Source organism: Rattus norvegicus, chromosome X, assembly GCF_021556685.1.
Source record: "Rattus norvegicus strain SHRSP/BbbUtx chromosome X, alternate assembly SHRSP_T2T, whole genome shotgun sequence".
In the NCBI taxonomy this organism is placed as follows: Eukaryota; Metazoa; Chordata; class Mammalia; order Rodentia; family Muridae; genus Rattus; species Rattus norvegicus.
In genome coordinates, this window is record NC_141554.1 from 60,265,636 (window position 1) to 60,285,384 (window position 19,749).

Here is a 19,749-nt window from a genome sequence, read left to right on the forward strand (position 1 = left end):
TAAAAATGCAGGTGACAGCACATGCTGTCAAGAATGCCAAGAAAGAGAAATACTCTTCCTTTGCTGGTGAGATTGCAAGCTGGTACAACAACTTTGGAAAACAATCTGACAGTTCCTCCAAAAATTGGAATAGTTCTACCTGAAGACCCAGCTGTACCACTACTGGACATATACCCAAAAGATGCTCCCACATATAACAACGACACATGCTCCTCCATGTTCATAGCAGTCTTGTTTATAATAGCCAGAAGCTGGAAACAACCCAAATGTCCTTCAACAGAGGAATGGATAGAGAAAATGTGGTACATTTCAACTATTGAAAATGATGACCTCCTGAATTTTTCAGGCAGATGGTTGGAACTGGAAAATATCATCCTGAGTGAGGTAACCAGAAACAAAGGGACACACATGTCATATACTCATTGATAAGTGGATATTAACCCAAAAGTTCAGAATACACATAATACAACTCACAGACCATATGAAGCTTAACAAGAAGGAAGAACAAATTGTGGATACTTCAGTCCTACATAGAAGAGGGAACAAAATAATCACAGGAGATTGACAGAGAGAGGGAGGGACTGGGAAGGAGAAAGGAGGGGGAGGGGAAAAGTGAGGCAGTGTCAGATATGGGAGATGTTGTTGTAAAAATATAAAAATAAAAATAGTATTGTGGCCTTTTAAAAAAAAACTAAATACCAACACATTATTTAACATGTTAGAATTCAACAGCAAACAAATTCATACCAAGGAAGGAGGGAAATATATGATGTTACAATCAAGACTTTATGGAAGTGATTCATTCAATCAAAAGCAGCCTCTGAGATTGATTCTCATTAGTACATTGGATTAGCATTTACCTTGTCGTTGGCCTTCTCCTAACTTTCCCTTTCTCCTGAACACTTTAATTCTTTCAATAAGATTGTTTCTAGACCTCTATATAATTATTATTATGCTCAAACTACTCTCTTTGCTAAAGCTCTTTATTCTTAAGCAACCAAGCTTGAAATTTATATTCAGTCTCTGAAGACGGAAATGTAAAATTCAAAATGTGAAAATTTTAATTTGTTCTTTTTGTCTCAAAGTGCCAAATTTACTAATATCACCCCATGTAAAACCAAAAAAGAATTTAATCTTCTATTTTAGAATTTAACTCATACAGAAAGAATATATTAAAAGACAAAAATGAACATGTATGTCTCTATTTCTCAATTTCAGAAAATAAACTAAAAAGTAACCATGCAAATGGGATATATTATGTGTTCATGGTCCAAAGGTTCAATATAGTGAGAACATTAGCTATTTCCAAACTACCTCCAATTTATGAGTATCTACTCTCTTTTACTTCTACTTCACATAATTTTATATAAATCATATATTAGTTATCCAGATATTCTAAAACTGTATATACTTAAAATTAAAGTGTATTTTAAAAAGAAGAATAACTCACCTAAAAATCAAATATCTGCGTTAGTAAATTCGTGTATGCAAATAAGATACTTGATGAAGATCAATACTGCAATAATAATCACATATATAAAACATCTGGTAAAAGATATTAGAAAATCAAGACTTCTTGATGATTGCTAGATATAAGAATGTGCCCAATACAAGATACAAGAGGCCCAATTTTGTGGTTTCTGGTTATTAAATAGTTGTAGAAGCATTATATATCATTTGATCCCATTTCTATCAAACCAACATTACAGGTAGCGATAATATAATGTGCTTTTTTTTTCTTCACCAAAACCACAAGGAAGTCTGATGTAACTGTGGAGCCTTTTTATGACTTTATTTATCCTTTTTATTTTCTCTTGTTAAAGATAAAAATGCAAAATTAGTCCAAAAAGCTTCCAGCGATTTTTTTCTAGAAGAATATGCTCTTAAGTGTTTATAACCTTTGGGTGAGAACATGTGTGCCTCATCTACTTACTTATCTTAACAGTTAATTTTAAAATGGAAATTGGCAATTTGTCCTTTTCTTTCTCTTTTGGAAGTCATTTTACTTTTATTCCCTTTACTTTAAGCCAGTCATTAAATTTCGCAGTGATTTCTGGCATGGGAGAGATGGAAGGCATCATTCAGAATGGTCGAGGCTGTGGAGCGGTTGGCCTGAGAAGGTGAAGCAGGGGAGCCCTCACTGGGGAAGCTGGAGGAGCACAGACTGGCCCGCTGGTATGTAGGTGATGTTCAGAGAGCAGGTGAGCTGGTATTCAAAGTCCTAGGCAGCTTGCAGCTTTAGCAGATCAATCAGGCCATCACCTGCTGTGGCCAGCAAGTTGGCAATCAGCTCAGCTACCTTGGAGTCACCCTCAGCTGAGAGGATGGCTGTCTCCTTCTGCTGCTCAGCCTTTTCCACCACAAATCTGGCTCTCTCTGTTTCCTGCTGAGCCACCTGTTTGGCTTTTCCTACCTCTGTGACCTCCTTCTGGAAGGTCAGATATGTCAAGGACCAATGCTGAGCCCAAATGTTGCTGCTCATTCTGTGAGGTCATTGCTCACCTGCCTGGAGCCTAGCTCTGGCTGGGTAATCAATTCTCCAGCACTGAAGCAAGCCACCACCGACTTGTGGATCTCTGTGGTTGTAGACAGAAGCACCAGTTCATCATAGCCCTCACCTATGCTGGTGTAGACATGAGGAAGCTGGCTGACCACTGGCCGAAGAGGATGCACAGTGTGATGTTGACATTCTGCAAGTCTTTGCTACCAGTGATGACTGGTACATTCTGTGCTCTAGAGCTGCAGTCAGTCAATTTATTTTTGTAAGCAAGGGATAGGAAAGTGAGTCCTTTTCCCTACCACGGTGTCCTGTATGGAGTTGGTCAAAGGATGGCATCTCTGTGTCCAGCATCCACATTGTATAAAGCATAACTCACCACACCTCCTGCAAGTGCTAGTGCCAGACCAAACTTTCCAGTGGACTCAGTTTGGCAGCCAGGACTCTTTCTGTTGTATCTACTCACATCTGCTTTCACTCTGACCTCCAAATGCATTCCCTAGCCCCAAATTCCCCTGTGCAATGGTACACTGCACCGTCAGTTTGCATGAAATAAACAATTATTTGGAATAACGTTTTACAAATACAAAGTGAAAAGTAATATATACTTGGGCATCTTTCCACAGTTCTCTTTAATCTTATGTACCATATATTACTGAAGACAGAAGCTGGCACTTACTTTTGGCCATCAAACCATCTACAGATTTTTGATTTAAATTTAGGCATAACTTAACCCATTGTGGTTTGATTTCAAAAGAGATGAATTTTGATGCTATCTGTAATTAGTCAATGTTTCCATGAGAAGACATCAGTCTTTTTATTCGTCAAATTACTACCTTTTTACACTGGCAATATCCACTCCATTTAAAGGTTATTGGTATAGATTTTCATAATCTAGTATTATAAAACAAAGCAACTTTATATTATTAGGGCTCAGGCAATATGGCACCATGCAATATGCTTAATGAATGAACTCAGTAGCTATCCCTAGAACTCACATAAAAAAGTGAGATTGGTTGAACTTTTGTAATCCTAAGGATGATGCGATGAAAGGCAGAGACAACTGGATCCCACAAGACTACTGAATGGGCATAATTATTTACTCTATATAGTAGTATGGACAATGGGTGTTTGAAGACATTGCTAGATTTGGATGGAGAAGAATGTTATCATTGTACAGGGTATGATGATGAAGGATGGGTTTGTGTCTGAGTAAATTTCACATAAGAGGTAGAATAATAAGTAGATTCTAGAGACCACAGAAATGTTAGCAAACACTTTAAGGAACCATGGCTTAATGAAGATAAGGAATTATAATCTCATAAACATTAAAGCAAATTAAGATATAATTTAAAGATTTATAAACAAATGTGGACAAAAACAAAACAAGTTTTGTGTGTGTGTATTTACATGTTCCTGAATGTTTTTAACATTTGTGCATGGAAATCAGTGGACATCACCTGGTATCTGGTGATCATCGCATCTGGCTTCCACTATTTTGAGACAAGATATTTTATTAGCATTATAGTACAATACTGAAATGAGAACAAATCACTTGGACTGACCAGCCACTAAGCTTTGGGGATTCACTTGTCTCTATCTTCCATCACATCATCCTTAGGCTTACAAGGGCTGAACCAGTCTCACATTTTATGTGCATTCCAGGGATTGCAATTAAGTTCATCAGGTGTGTTTAATAGTTCCTTATTGACTGTGCCATCTCTTTAAACCCTGATCAGGTATGTTTGTTGTAGCTGTTGATTCATCCTCAAGATTGGCATCATAAAATTGAAAAACTACTTAATAAATAAATGAATGTCAAAGATTTTTCATTTACTACCAAACAACAAAGGGACACTGAAAACAATACATAACATTTAGGATTTAAAATGATCACAGTGTCAAACAGTTTAGTAATGATATTTATGGCCTGAGTAAGGGATTATTCAGTTCTCTAAGTAAGACATTATTAACAGTTTTGAAACAAACTATTGCACTTCTGTGTATAGAAAGAAGAAAAATGGGAACTTGTATTTACTATACATGAATGATCATAATAGCAGTAATTATAATAACCATCAAGTGGAACTTCTCAATAAATATCATCTGATAAATTGGTTTGGTAGTATGTGTGCAGCACATTATTGTTTCTGCACAAAAATTAACCAAAGGCCTACCTAAACACACAGATACCTGCATAAAATTTAAAGGTGTTGTTTTAAATGGCAAAAATAATTCCCCACATTACAAATTCCACTTATATGAAATGTCCATATTAAGCAGATCTATAGAGACAAAAATTTAGATAAGTGGATTAATTCTCCCTCCTGGAAAAGCAATGCAAAGAATATGGTATTAGGATAGAAGAGGTCTAATGGTATATTATTGATTTTAGTTCAATAAAAAAAGTCTAAAATTAGCTTGAGTTGATAATTTCAGAAACTTATAGACATACTAAAAGTTTGTCATTGTGTACCTTTATTGGGTAAATTGTATACTATGAGAATTATGTCATAACAAAGAGAATGGAATGAAAGGGAAGGGACAAGTACATAGTAGAAGGAGAAAATGAAGAAAAATGGAATAGTCTGCAAATAAGCAAAGATTCAAATCATGCTTTACACACACACGCACACACACACACACACATACATAGGTATATACAATGTACATGTTCATTTTATACAAAGGAAAAAGGAAAGGAGTAGAAAAGAAGGATAACCAAAAAGGTAGAATAGGGAGGGGGAAAAAAAAGGTAGAATAAGGAAAAAAACGTAAAACCAGAAGAGAATTAAAACGAGAAGAGAAATGGTGGGCAGAGAGTGGCAAAAGTGGGTAATAATGGCCATTCAGACCCTGCCTCAACTAGAGATCCAGCCCATATACATACAGCCACCAAACCCACACAATATTGCTCATACTACGAAATGCATGCTGATAGGAGCCTGATGTAACCATCTCCTGAGAGACTCTGACAGAGCATGACAAATACAGAGGTGAATGCCAGCAACAAACCATTGAACAGAGAACAGGGTCCCCATTAGAGGAGTTAGAGGAAGGATTGAAGGAGCTGAAAGGGTTTGCAACCCCATAAGAACAACAATTCCAACCAACCAGAGCTCCCAGGAACTAAACCACCATTCAAAGAGTACACATGGACAGACCCATCAATCCAGCTTCAAATATAGCAGAGGATGGCCTTGTTTGGCACCAATGGGAGGAGAAGCCCTTGGTCCTGCCAAAGTTGTACCCCCCAGTGTGGGGAATCTCAGAGCAGGGAGGTGGGAATGGGTGGGTGGTTGGGTGGGGGAAAGGGGAAAACATTTGAAATGTAAATAAAAATTCCAATAAAAATTCAATACTAAGAAATGTATGCTCTTAAATGAAATATTTGTTTTAATTTTTTCTCATCTGCTATCTAAAAATTAACTATATTTCTGGGAAGTAGATAACATTGCTGATTTAGCTACGCTGATAATTTAGTTGAAAACAACTGATACTTTTCAAAATAAAAAGTAAGATTTACCTCAGCAAAATTGATCTTACAGACAGTACAACTTACGACAAACCAGCATACATTTCACAGAACGAACTATTTGGGTTCAAATCTAACTTCTTTTATTTCCTCTCTAAATTTTCATGAGAAACTAATGACATGTATCTGCTTGACCATGCATAATTTATATGCTCTTTACCAAACAATACAAAATAACTAATAATACCTGACATGGATAAATTCATGAATTAGCTCTTTAAAATTATTAGGACAATCAGAATTTGGGACTCCTAGGATTTAATTATTTTTGTGGTAAATTCTCAAAGTTGCTAGTTTTTTGAGATGCTAAATAAGGAGCAAAACTGATGTCATGTTTTGAAAACTAATTAGAAATTTGAAAGGAAAAACAATTGTTCTCACCAGCTTTAGTTAAAATATTCACCTGTTTTACAATAGGAAATCTACAGAATCGCCTATGTAATAACGTGTTATAGATGCAACTGCATTTCACATCAACTGTACATTATCGTCTTTTGCACAAAACATAAGTGACAGCATCCAAAATTAAAATGACTGAGATTTCTAAAGAATGATTTTCAAGAACCCTGTTCTAATTTGTCTTGCAAAAAAAGAGTTGGATGCTTATTTCTTATTTGCCAATGCAAAATCAACCCCTTTAGCAAATGAACACTTTGTTAAATTTGTAGCTGGTGTGATTTCTTTACACTAATCTATGCTGCCTCAGCCCAGTTGCTGCATTGTCTGTCTTTCTGAGCACATCCAGCAAATTTTGCAATGACCAACATTCTAATATATATTATATTTCTATACAGTAATATAATATATTAACTATAAAGGAATATAATATGCATATAATATAATAATAAATAGTAGTGAAAATACCTAGCTCTATAACATTGCAAATATGTGTGTGCATGCATATATTTTGCATTAACATTCAGACATCTGATCATTGACATGTCTGCTTACTTTGTCAATTACAGATTAATGACAGTCTTAACCCTGGGATATATACAAGGGTATAATATGTTTTGACAAATGATTAAAGAGGCTACAGCAGCAAGGTATTTTTTGTGTATGTTAGTGTCAGCTCTCATCTTTTGGCATGAAGTGGAAAGCTTCCAGCAGTAATTTTTATTAACACCCTTTTGTGAGATTCCCTTACAACTGTATAAAGTAAAAATAATAAATTGATTATGCTAACAAGTGTGAACTGCGATGGGCAGTTTGCTGTATCTTGTTTGTATATCAAAAGAATTATGTTGGGATAGGGGGTTTCCATAGGGGAAACTGGGAAAGGGAATAATATTTGAAATGTAAATAAATAAAATATCCAATAAAAGATAAAAACCATAAAAAGAATTATGAAAACGTTATACATTAAGACCAGTAAAGGCTTATTATTTCTTTAAAGTCAAAAGTTTGCTAATAAAGAGTTAAACTATTGTACTTTCTAATATTTTTTAAGAAAGACAGTTGCATTAAATTTTTATCCATAAGGAAATGATTTGTTAAATGACATAGTTTTATGTGTTTGCTGAGAAAAATGATGGAAGCTATAAGTGTTGTTGCTGAATGGAACACTATTTCTACACAAATTCCCTATGATCTGGTAGTCTCATAACTCAAAATAAGTAATGGCAAACTTTCATACTCTTGTTTTGCATTCAGATTTCCATTCTATATCAAATGTAGTTAGAAGCTAAAATTAATTGTTTATCTTAATATTTTGTATTTTATGTTTTAGTGAATGTAATTGTTTTTCTGAATATTTCTTGGTGAAAGTCATGGCTTGTACTGAACCCCCCCCCCAAAAAAAAGAAAGAAAAAGAAACAACCAAACCAAAAACAAAACTATAATAGTTCCTGAGTGTAGGCACAAGTAAGGATTGAAATGAATAAACATACTACAAATTGTACATGTGGAAAAGAAGGGACTTCAAGGAAGAAAAAAGATCTATGTGCCAAGTACAAAAGGTAAATTTTCTCTTATCATGGTGGTAATGCATGCAAGAATGAGGGTGCTTGCATAACTAATACTAACGTGTTTTTAAGTATCCTCAAGTATAGATAGATTTTAGCAGAAAATGTGTGGAACATTTATTCTTACTATTTAAAGTAATGCTTTTCCAGAAATAAGAAATACTATGAATAAGCGGCAGAATTAATAGCAATGAAAAGGTCATCAAATTCTGACAAATCTCTGTCAGATCTGAGAGCATTAAACGCCTAGCTTTTATCAGCAAATTCTACAAAAAATATTGGTATGTGACTTTAACCTTTTAGAAAAGGGCACTGTCAAACATGGAAAAGGATGAGACATTTTGAAGCATTGACCCCAGATCTTAATTGAAGCAAGTTAAGAAATGAGACTATTCAGATAATAGATACAATTTCATTCTGGCTTCATAGGAAAATTAAAATCTCAGTTAAATAGACTCCTTCCATAAAATCTTTTGCAATTTTGTTGAAGAGAGTGATTTTCTATGGGAAATTAAGATCTGCTTTCCTCTCTGTCGCCAGTCTATTTCCTTTATCATTCACATTTTAGTCATGTGGAATGTCAGCTTGCTACAGTAACTCAAGTGACATACTAGCCAAACACATTGTACAAATTCTGTTTTGTGTTAATGTTCTTAGATCTTGGTTACTAAATATTTGGCATTTTTCATTATTATACTTCTTCCATTTACTGTTTGGGAACATAACTCATATGTTTACTGATTCTGTCACTAAACCATATTTAATTGTATATCCTAAGAAAAAGAAAACAACAAACAAATAAAAACAAAACAAAACACAGCAACATTCTTATACTCTTCTTGATATTTTTTGTTTTAGGTTACTACTTCTCCATCTGTGATCAGTATAGTATTCTTTACACCTGATTTAAAGTTCCTGGTTCATATTCACCATAAATAATATTTTCTAATCTTCAAGACATGTAAGAAATAGTAAAAATTAGTGTCTCATATAATATATAAATATATCTGATAGGCTGGGCTTTTAAAATGTAGTCTTAAACATAAAAGTCTCTAATAATACCCATTCCTTGAATGAAAGTTATGCACAGAAAAACAAAACAATCATTCGTGATATTATACTATACTTTAACATGTGAAATCAGAGGAGTGTGGCAAGGAACGCTCAATAATGAGCTTCATTAAGTTTTTATGAAGCAGTTTATTGCCCATTTATTAACACTTAACTGTTTCATAAATTTCATATTCAATTTCAACTCCACTCCTATCTGCCACCGTTAACTTTTGGGTTTTTACCAATCTTGTTTTCACTACAGTGTTCTACAAACACCCAAACAATCATCTTGAAAATCTTGTTAGCGACCTCTAGGTCTTCACACCTAGATCTGTTTGAAGAACATGGCAGTTTGATAGAAAATTAGAGATATAAATCACATGCCATAAAACTTGCATTTCAAAAGTTAACACTTTATTGTTTTAAAATAAACAGTACTATGGTCCGAGAATTATCACTGTCTAATACTAAAATATTTTCATTAGTCTTGGTCTCATCCTGGGGTTCCTAACCCTTTTGGGTTTGGCCCCTTAGATATTTATATTACAATTCAAAAAACTAGCAAAACTACAGTTATGAAAGAGCAAGGAAATAATTTTTTATGGTTGGGGGCACCTCAACACAAGGAACTATTTTAAACTGTTGCAGCATTAGAAAGGTTGAGAACTCTTAAAAACAAATGTGCTCATTAGCAACATTTTTCCCTCACTCCCTTCTGTACCTAGCACTGATAGTATAATTTGTTTCTCTGTAGATTTGTGTCCAATATAGGCATTTTTATCTGAAATACAAATCCTTACCTTTATTTCTGCTTGTATGATCTTGATGATCTTGAATACCTTTTGACATATAGACAGTTAACAGAATCGTCTTTTTTTTTTCTTTTTCTTTTTTTTCCCCTAAAGCTTGACACTGAGAGCATGCTACTGAGGTATTACAATTTACCTGCATAAATTATAAGTTGTTTAAAATGGATTTGCCTTCATTTAGTCCCCTGCAATTCAAAATGTTATGCTAAACTGCCCTAATTCTCTTTAAGATCAAGGAATGATGACTTAAGGTGATCTAATGCTGTAGGCTGAATTAAAAGCTCCTCCCTAATGCTTTCAAAATACCCAATGCACATATGATGTCAGATCACAAAGGTCATAAGACCAATCTAGTCTCACTTCCCCTCTGTTATCTGTTAAAAATTCTAGGATGTAGAATGACTTCAAAACATTTATACATACGCATGAATCGATATTTCGTCAATAAGCATGCAAATCCACTGAAATTGATTAATTAAATATCCTTAAACAAGCTATATCCCATATGGGAAATGTGTCTGATTATACAATACATCAATGGTGCTGGAACACTTGGTGTTTGTAACTATGTGTTCTGGCTCGCAGATTGTCCATCACCCCATTCACCAACAATTATTAACATCCTGACAAATACAGCAGTTTACTCAAAATCAACAACGAGGACAGGTCCAGAGAAGCAACCAAAAGATGTTCCAGTCTACCTTCACAGATGTTCCTATTGGGCCTGAACCGTCCATCCTGCAGACAGTTTCACAAATCCTGAACAACATCCTGTTTTTCCAAGGACTTGAACCAGTATTCATATCCCAGTATTCTTAGGCTCTCCAAAAAACAAACTGTCACCACCAAATCGGTAGGAAGTAACCAAAGAACATGTTGAGCTGATTACTGCCTCACCATCACCTTTTTCTAGTTCCTTATTTTTAAAGAAACCAAAATGGAGGAATGTTAGCACTTCTAGGCTCACCCAAGAATTACCTAGCAACAGCCAGGTTAGAGCATTGTCTCTATAAAAGGACTGAAGAACTGTTTGCTCTCTCTCTCTCTCTCTCTCTCTCTCTCTCTCTCTCTCTCTCTCTCTCTCTCTCTCTCTCTGTCTGTCTGTCTTTCCTTTCTACCTATCTCTGCTCTCTCAATCTTCTTCCTTTCTACCTATTCTCGTTCCCCACATGTCCCTAGCCAGACTCTTCCTCTCTATCTCTTTCTATCCTCTCTCTTTCTATCTTCTCTGTCCCCTCTTCTCTGCCCCGACACAATTCCCTAGATACTAAATAAGCTACCTTTTATAAAAAAAATGGTACTTCTTTATCAAATGAACAATATACTCCATTATTAACACCAGTGTAAATAGATATTACAGATCATTTATATATGTGTGAGTGTGTGTGTACATATATAATATCAAAAACTGGAACTCTGAAAGGTGAATATTTCAATTTTTTAAACTATCAATACTTCTTACTTCATGAAAGTAGTGTGGGTTGTCATTAACACAGATTTGAGTTACTGTCTTAAATGTGGGTTTTACTTATACTGATTTATCCCTGCACAAATTTCAAGGTTTTTTTTTTTCATTATAACACCCACCATGGCTATGCTGACACTCCATAAAAACCCTAACAAAGCGTTTGAGTGTGGCTTTGTAAACCTCTGTTGCAATGGAAAATAAAGCAGATGTATTAAAACCTTATAAAAGAAAACCTCCTGTTGCTATGGTAATGTCTAGTTGCTAAAAGCTTAAAGAGGAACCTCTCTTCTTGGATTCACCTGGGTTCTGATTTTGCATTGGTGATACTCAGATGATTAAAGGATTTCGAGAACTAAGTACTTAATATAAGCAGGGGAAAATTCCATGTTCATTTTTAGTATACAGAAACGGATTTTGAGCATATAAATCCACTCTCAAGTAATTCACTGAGGCAGCGAGCAGTGCATGGTAGTGATTCACTACCCATTCAGAATGTTCTCTTCATTTTTCTTTCTTAAAATGACAGAAAACACAACTGTATTATATATATTCTCTTTGGCTTTAATTCATCCAATTTGAATTAGATTGCTTTCTGCTAATATTGACACAATAAAGTCATATTAATTTGACACCAGTATTTAGAAAAAAATGCCATGTTGATTTAATATCAAACATCATTTACAATTTCAAGTTTTTCAAAACAATGGATTATGTTTTACATGTTTTCAAATTGAGTACTAACACTCATACAATGAATATATTACTCTAATATATATATAAAATTGAAATGAATATAATCTATGTATATATATATGATTTAAATGTCAGACCAAACCATATAAAATGTGTAGAATTTTAATTATATCGTAGAACTATTATAATGTTTGAATGAATAACATGAAAATATTCAGAATAAATTATATATTGACATGTTGATAGAATCAATAGTACCAATTTTTGTTATAAAGGTATAATAAAACTTACAGTGCTGAGAAATAAAACCTTGTTGGTGGGATGGCCAGCTGGTATAACCCCTCTGGAAATCAGTCTGGAGTTTCCTCAGAAAACTGGACAGAGTACTACCTGAGGACCCAGTTACACCACTCCTGGACATATACCCAAAAGATGCTCCAACAGGTAACAAGACCACAGGCTCCACTATGTTCATGGCAGCCTTATTTACAATAGCCAGAAGCTGGAAAGAAGCTTCAACAGAGGAATGGATACATCTATTTATTCATCTATTTAAGTTTAAGAGTTGTAGGAGTAAAAACTACCAACTACTATTAATGTCTTTCTTTCTACTCTAAAACTATCAACTATCTTTGATTTCATTTTCCTCTGAGTACAGATTAGAATGCTCACCCCTTTCTTTAAAAAGGTGGTTTTTTAACCCCTTTGCTTCATGTTTCCAAGATATTTATTTTATATTTATTGAAGTTGAATCTAGGATGTCTTATGAATTATTTGAATAATATTATATTGTGAAACCTCAAGAATATTCCTGAAATAGACTACATGAATTTTAGAACTGGTACATATAACTTTGAGATCTTTCTTAGAATTCTACACCATGGTTCACACCAGAATCACCAGTAATATCAAAAAAATCATGTGCCTTTGTCATATAGTCTAATTTTGAAACCCAATTCACGATGATGTAAAATATATTCAAATGGAGTAAAAGACTCACTACAAAATTTCAGACTCAAATTTCCAGTTCAACACTGACCTTTAAATTTTAGAATTGTTACTATAACTGCAGTTATAACAAAAATAATTGCATCTTAATGTCCAAGATATGCTTCCAAAGAATTGTATAGGATTTAGATACTGAGTCAGTTATCTAGTACTGTTTGTTGGATATAATTTAGCATCAAGCCAAAGCAGTTTCTTTAGAGTTCAAACATACAAATCCTTATGCATAGGTCAAGCAGATTTTAATATACTACATGTGCTCCTGTGATTGTTCCACTTTTAAATAAAATGCCATTCAAAGAGGGTTCTCCCCATTCCCACAGGAGCTCTTGGAGAATGCAGAAAACTCTTGGGGAGAAAGATTAGTTATTCATGAATGCAAGGTTCCTTTGGTCATCTTAGATTTGATTGACATTAGCAGCAACTGTGTCTCTCTCTAAAGACTTAAATATTCATCAGAGCATAATCATGGCATTTAAATATCTAAGCTTCAGAATTTTCAAAGCAATTCATTGTAGAATAAATATAGCTTATTTTACATAGATGGCATAAAATAATAATAAAGCAGTGTATTTCTACAAAATTCACTTTGAGAAACCTTTATAATACTGTTAATTTTTCCTACCAAATTAGGCTTATGTTGTGGGCCAGTGTTACCTGAAATTTCATAGGTGTCATGTATCAGCTTTTGAAGTAAGGGTGTATGTATGATTCTATTAAAATATATTATCATACTGTAATTCCATGTACACATTAAAATTTCATGAATTTACCATATATAAAAACAAAATTCAATTAAAGTACATTCAGACAGCATTTTCAAAAGTAATGGATAATCATGCTACAATCCACAGCTCCATTAAGGCTAAGTATCAAGGAGGGCTCACAACAAGATGCATGAATCCACCTCCCTAGAGAGGAGAAATTATAAAATAGATACCACAGATGAGCTGAGGACATGTGAAGATGGGAACAGGAGGGATGAGGTCCGGAGAAGATGGCGGGAGAGAATAATGGGTGAGACAACTGGAGTTGGGAGATATGTAGGAGGCAAGGTAGAAATATAGTGTAATGGAAACTCCCAGGAATCTATGAGGGTGACTCATAGTCATTCAAGATACAGAGGCTGAGTTTACCATTTTCTATAGCCAGGCAAGACTTCCTGTGGAGAGAGTGGGACACCAACCCAGCCACAAAAATCTTTGTCTTATAATTTGTTCTGCCTATAGAATATATGCATAAATATGGAGCAGAAATTGTGGGAGTGGCCAAATAAAGACTGGTCTAGCCTGAGACCTATGCCATGAGAAGGAGCCTGTCCCTGACTGTGCCTGGAGGGTCAGGAACCAGAGGCTGGCTAGCCCAGAGATGTAGGATAGAACCAATCATGCCAAACCCCCCGAAAAATCAGAACCCTAAAACAAACAAATAAAACAAAACAAAAAATACCAACAAAAAAACAAAACAAAAAAACAGGCAACAAAATGAAGTGATTTCTAATGATAGTATAATAGTCTGCTTGTAGACAGGAACCTAGCATAAGCACCAACTGAGAAGTTCTCTCCAGCAATTCATGGAAACAAATGTGGAGACCCATGGCCAAACACTAGGCAGAACTCATTGAATCATGCTGAAAAGAGGAAAGCAGGATTGGAAGAGACAAAGGGGCCAAGGACACCAAAGATAACCCAGAGAATCAACTAACCTAAGCTCATAGTGGCTTACAACTTCTGAACCAACTATCAAGGAGCTTGCATGGCTCTCACCTAGGCCCTCTGCCTGTTGTGTGGGTTGGTGGTCTTGTAGGACTACTAGCAGTGGCAACAGGGGCTGTCTCTGACTCTCTTCTGCCTGCTTTGGAGACACTTCTTTTCACCCACTGGGTTATCTGTCAAGCCTTAATATGGGGAGGGGGATACCTAGTCTTATTGCAACTTGATATGTCATATTTGGTTTATATTCCTCTAAGGCCAGTTCTTTTCTAAAGGAGGAGTGGATTGGGGTTGGGGAGAAGAGAGGTGGGAAGGAGGGACTGGGAGGAGAGGATGGAGGAGAAATTGGCCAGGATGTCAGATGTTGTGAATGCAATATATGATAGAATAATTTTTTGAAAATGCCCAAGTAAAAAGGTGGTAAGGATGGCCATGAATATGAGAATACACATACAAATGCTCAAATATTTTTGTTATAATACATTAGTTTATAAGGTATAGAATTTAATGTAAGTAGAATCATGCATGGAATATATACATATCAGGTAAAGGGGCTGTAGGTAAAAACAATTGCTCAATTTACAGAGTTATGCTGTTTGTATAAAACATCATGTAACAAGTCATTTTCTTCGCAAACATAGATTTGGAGTGTTTCCAAATGTAGAAGTTGGCGTTGTACTCTATACTCATTCACATGCAGCTCTTTCTGAAAACAGTCCTTAATTGCTTCTAGATTAAAAATGGAAAAGTGTAATAGAACTAGAAAGGTCAATTTTTAAGAGACCCAAACAGTCAGTTACTATTCTCAGCCACTATATTCCTTTCAATCATCCATAACTATAGAATACTTGTAATTTATACTACAATGTTTTGAACTACATTTCATATTATTGACCTTGGTCCATTTCTAAAGGACTATAAAGTGAGTTTCAGTTTCGTAGAGTCTTACATAGTCTGTGAAATAGATTGCTGTCTTATCTCTAATAGATGTGTTTTGAACAGACATTAGATGTTGATTTCTATACTATATAGCAATCTTTTCATTTTGTTAACAAAACATTGACTTATTTACTTGTGTATATATTTGTGTATGTGGGAAAATGCCCACATCCTTGGCCATTTATGAACATCAGAGGACAACTTGTAAGAGTCCATTAAGTCGTTGTACTGTGAAGGCTTCAAGATCTAAATTCAAGTATCAGTCTTGGCCACAAGTACTCCTCCATACCTAGCCATCTTGGTATACCAAAATATTGATTCTTAAGATAAAGAATGCACATAACCACTGTAAATTTTCAGACTATAAACTGTTAATTCTGTTGTCATTATTAAAAAGTATGAACATAATTTTGGTCATTTTAATTTGGTATCTCTGACAATAGAAAGATAATCCATCTACTTTCTTTCTACTACTCACAAAAATGTACCTTTGATTAGTCACTACTTGGAATAATGTATACATTGCTATGATAAAACATATAAGAGACTTCAATTGTGCTAAAAATGCATAGGTCAGAAATGTTCCAAATCATTTCATGATCTTTATTTAAAAGAAATTTTACAAGTAGTACATTGTACATTGTACTTGTGTGGAAAACATCAATTGCTACATGCAGAGTCCAATTCCCAAGTTTAATACAACCTACATAAAACATTTTACAACACAGCAAAATGAATGGGCTTTCTTTAAAAGTACTGCTTACACACTTGATGTATATTTTATTACTATTAAGAATGGATGAATATAGGAATTTTAAAAATATGTAAATGATATGAATTTAATGTCAAAGTATTTGAAGTTCAGCCCTCCATTACCAACTTCTTTGTGGCTGTCAGGTTTTAGAAGTCAGTAACAAATATATTCCAGATGTTAACCTATGTATAGGAAACTAGCACACTGTATGTTTGAATTGAGACATTTGTGGAAATTTTAATTAAACACACACACACATACACACACACACACACACACACACACACACACACACACACACAAGCTCACATGAGCAGTGAAAGCATAACTATGGGGTGAAAAATACCAGGAAATACCACCACCAAGAAAATAGTGACCAAGCTAGAAAGAAAGATATATCTTTGTGGCTGGATCTGAGAAGTTTTATTTGACCTCTATTATCAATTTACACCTCAATTATCAATCACCTCAATTATCAATTTACAAAAGTGGAACAAAAGAAAACAAGTATCCTGACCAAATCTTTTGCTTACAAGTCTCTCTCTGGCATTCCTGTGAGTCACTCAACTGGAAGATGGAGAACAGAGAAATAAACAATATTTCTCATTGACCCTCCACACAGAGCAGTTGACAGTATAGGAAAAAAAGGGAAAGTGGACAGACATGTTAACAACTATCCTACACATTAACAATGAGTTTAGAGTTGACATGTGACTTTTATATTCTTTTTGCATACAAGCTTGGGACTAAAAAGTTTAAAAAAGTATAACAGTAATGGTTTACTGACATAAGGCCAATTGTAGTATTATGTATTACATAATTTATTTCCCTCAAATGATGATGTCATCAAGATACAGGCTTCAATGTTTATTATATTTTCAGTGTATTATATGGGTAAATTTTAGAAACAAATAGTGGAAATTGATGTGGATGATGACGGAACACTCTTGTAGAAGAAGGGGAGGGGAATGGGATAGGGGGCTTATGACCAGGAAACTGGGAAAAGGAATAACATTAGAAATGTAAATAAAAATATCCAATAAAAAAAGAAAAGAGAAAAATTATTAATAAAAATAACTGTAAATAAAAATTATAAAAAAAATTAAAAAATCAGTCAGTCTAGAAACATGGATCAGTGAGGAAAAATACTTGCAACTCACCCTGATGACCTAAGTTCTATCTCAGGAAGTCAACTGCTAGAAGAAGAGAATCAAATCTCATAAGTCAGACACACACTACCACAAAGAAATGTGATAAAATTTTAACGTGAATGAATGAAGTGGTTGCCTTTCCAGTGCTTTCGTACATTAACTTTTATTGCACATTCAAAATTTGCTCATTACAACATGTTTTTACTCACAGACAAATCCAAGGAAGAAAAATGTAAGTCTTTTGCCACTGAGACAGTTGGTTTTAAAAATGTTCAAATGTCTTTCTTGTTGCTACAATAGAGACTAATATCATTTATACAATAATATATTTATTAATGAAAACTCTAGAAGCATAAAATTTCTTTATTTAATTGGTGAAATTAATTATCAACATTTAAAGTTTACATTATAAAATTAACTGATAAAATACAAAAGACCTATTTTTCAAGGTCTTAGATAATAGAGTATGCATTCTTGCCACAATTTCCTAAACAGAATCAAAAATGGAAGGAAAATTCACATAATTCCAATCTGTATATTTACATACTATGTAAATATTTATTGTTGAAAAGAGTGTAATTTCTACATATATAGTTTTGTATTCATACATTATATATCTATAATTATACATACACATAATAAAGCATTATTTTTTGGAGCTTCAGCATGTTTCACTTAAACCATTTTTTAATTACTGGAAAACCTAATATATATTTTAATAATATTTTTAAAAGACATGTGAAACACCAGGAATAATACATATGCTTAACCAGGTTTGTGAGTAAATGTTTTCTATTTATTTATATATAAGATATTTATCTTAATAAAATTAGTGGTTGTGTCTTATCAATATTTCAAATTAGGATTTCCAACACTAACAGACATAATGAACAAATCAATTAGTTTCACAAACAGCACACTATTTTAAAGCTTGCACATTCTTGTAGCTCTATTTGATATGTTCTAAGTTCAAAATGCCAAACAGAACACATAAAAAACATGATTTGGCTCATTTCAATGTTCTATCACGACTAGACTATCTGTACCATTCATTGCCACTAGAAGTACTCCCAACAATATTTAATTAGAATCCCTTCCCCCTAACTGGGCTGCCTTGTCTAGCCTCAATAAGAGAAGATGCTTCTAGTCCTACTACGACTTGATATTACAAGGTTAATACCCATAGTAATCCCTTTCTCTAAAAAGAAAGGGAAGGTAGGACTATGAGGAGAGAAGGGAGAAAACAGCTATCACAGTTATAAAGTAAACAATGTGATTAATGGAAAGAGTTTATGAGGATACTTCCAATGATTTTTAAAAAAGATTAAAGATCATCCTGAGTGAGGTAACCCAATCACAGAAAAACATACATGGTGTGCACTCATTGATAAGTGGATATTAGCCCAAATGCTTGAATTACCCTAGATGTACAGAACACATGAAACTCAAGAAGGATGACCAAAATGTGAATGCTTCACTCCTTCTTTAAAAGGGGAACAAGAATACCCTTGGGAGGGAATAGAGAGGCAAAGTTTAGAACAGAGGCTGAAGGAACACCCATTCAGAGCCAGCCCCACATGCGGCCCATACATATACAGCCATCCAATTTGACAAGATGGATGAAGCAAAGAAGTGCAGACCGACAGGAACCAGATGTAGATCTCTCCTGAGAGACACAGCTAGAATACAGCAAATACATAGGCGAATGCCAGCAGCAAACCACTGAACTGAGAATAGGACCCCCGTTGAAGGAATCAGAGAAAGGACTGAAAGAGCTTGAAGGGTCTCGAGACACCATATGAACAACAATGCCAAGCAACCAGAGCTTCCAGGGACTAAGCCACTACCCAAAGACTATACATGGACTGACCCTGGACTCTGACCTCATAGGTAGCAATAAATAGCCTAGTAAGAGCACCAGTGGAAGGGGAAGTCTTTGGTCCTGCCAAGACTGAACCCCCAGTGAACGTGATTGTTGTGGGAAGGGCAGTAATGGGGGGAGGATGGGGAGGGGAACACCTGTATAGAAGGGGAGGGGGTGGGGGTGGGGGGATGTTGGCCTGGAAACCGAGAAAGGGAATAACAATTGAAATGTAAATAAGAAATACCCAATTTAATAAAGATGAAAAAATAAAAAAAATTTAAAAAGATTAAAGATGTCTTTGTGA

At 34.6% G+C, this 19,749-nt stretch overlaps 1 protein-coding gene and 1 pseudogene across 1 annotated transcript in view; both read right to left on the reverse strand.

The window, feature by feature from the left end:
* The window catches only part of Il1rapl1 (interleukin 1 receptor accessory protein-like 1), a 1,504,224-nt gene that overhangs the window by 1,044,206 nt on the left and 440,269 nt on the right, over nt 1-19,749 (reverse strand). The window lies entirely within an intron of this gene.
* Nucleotides 1,214-7,440, reverse strand: LOC147998233 (prohibitin 1 pseudogene; annotated as a pseudogene).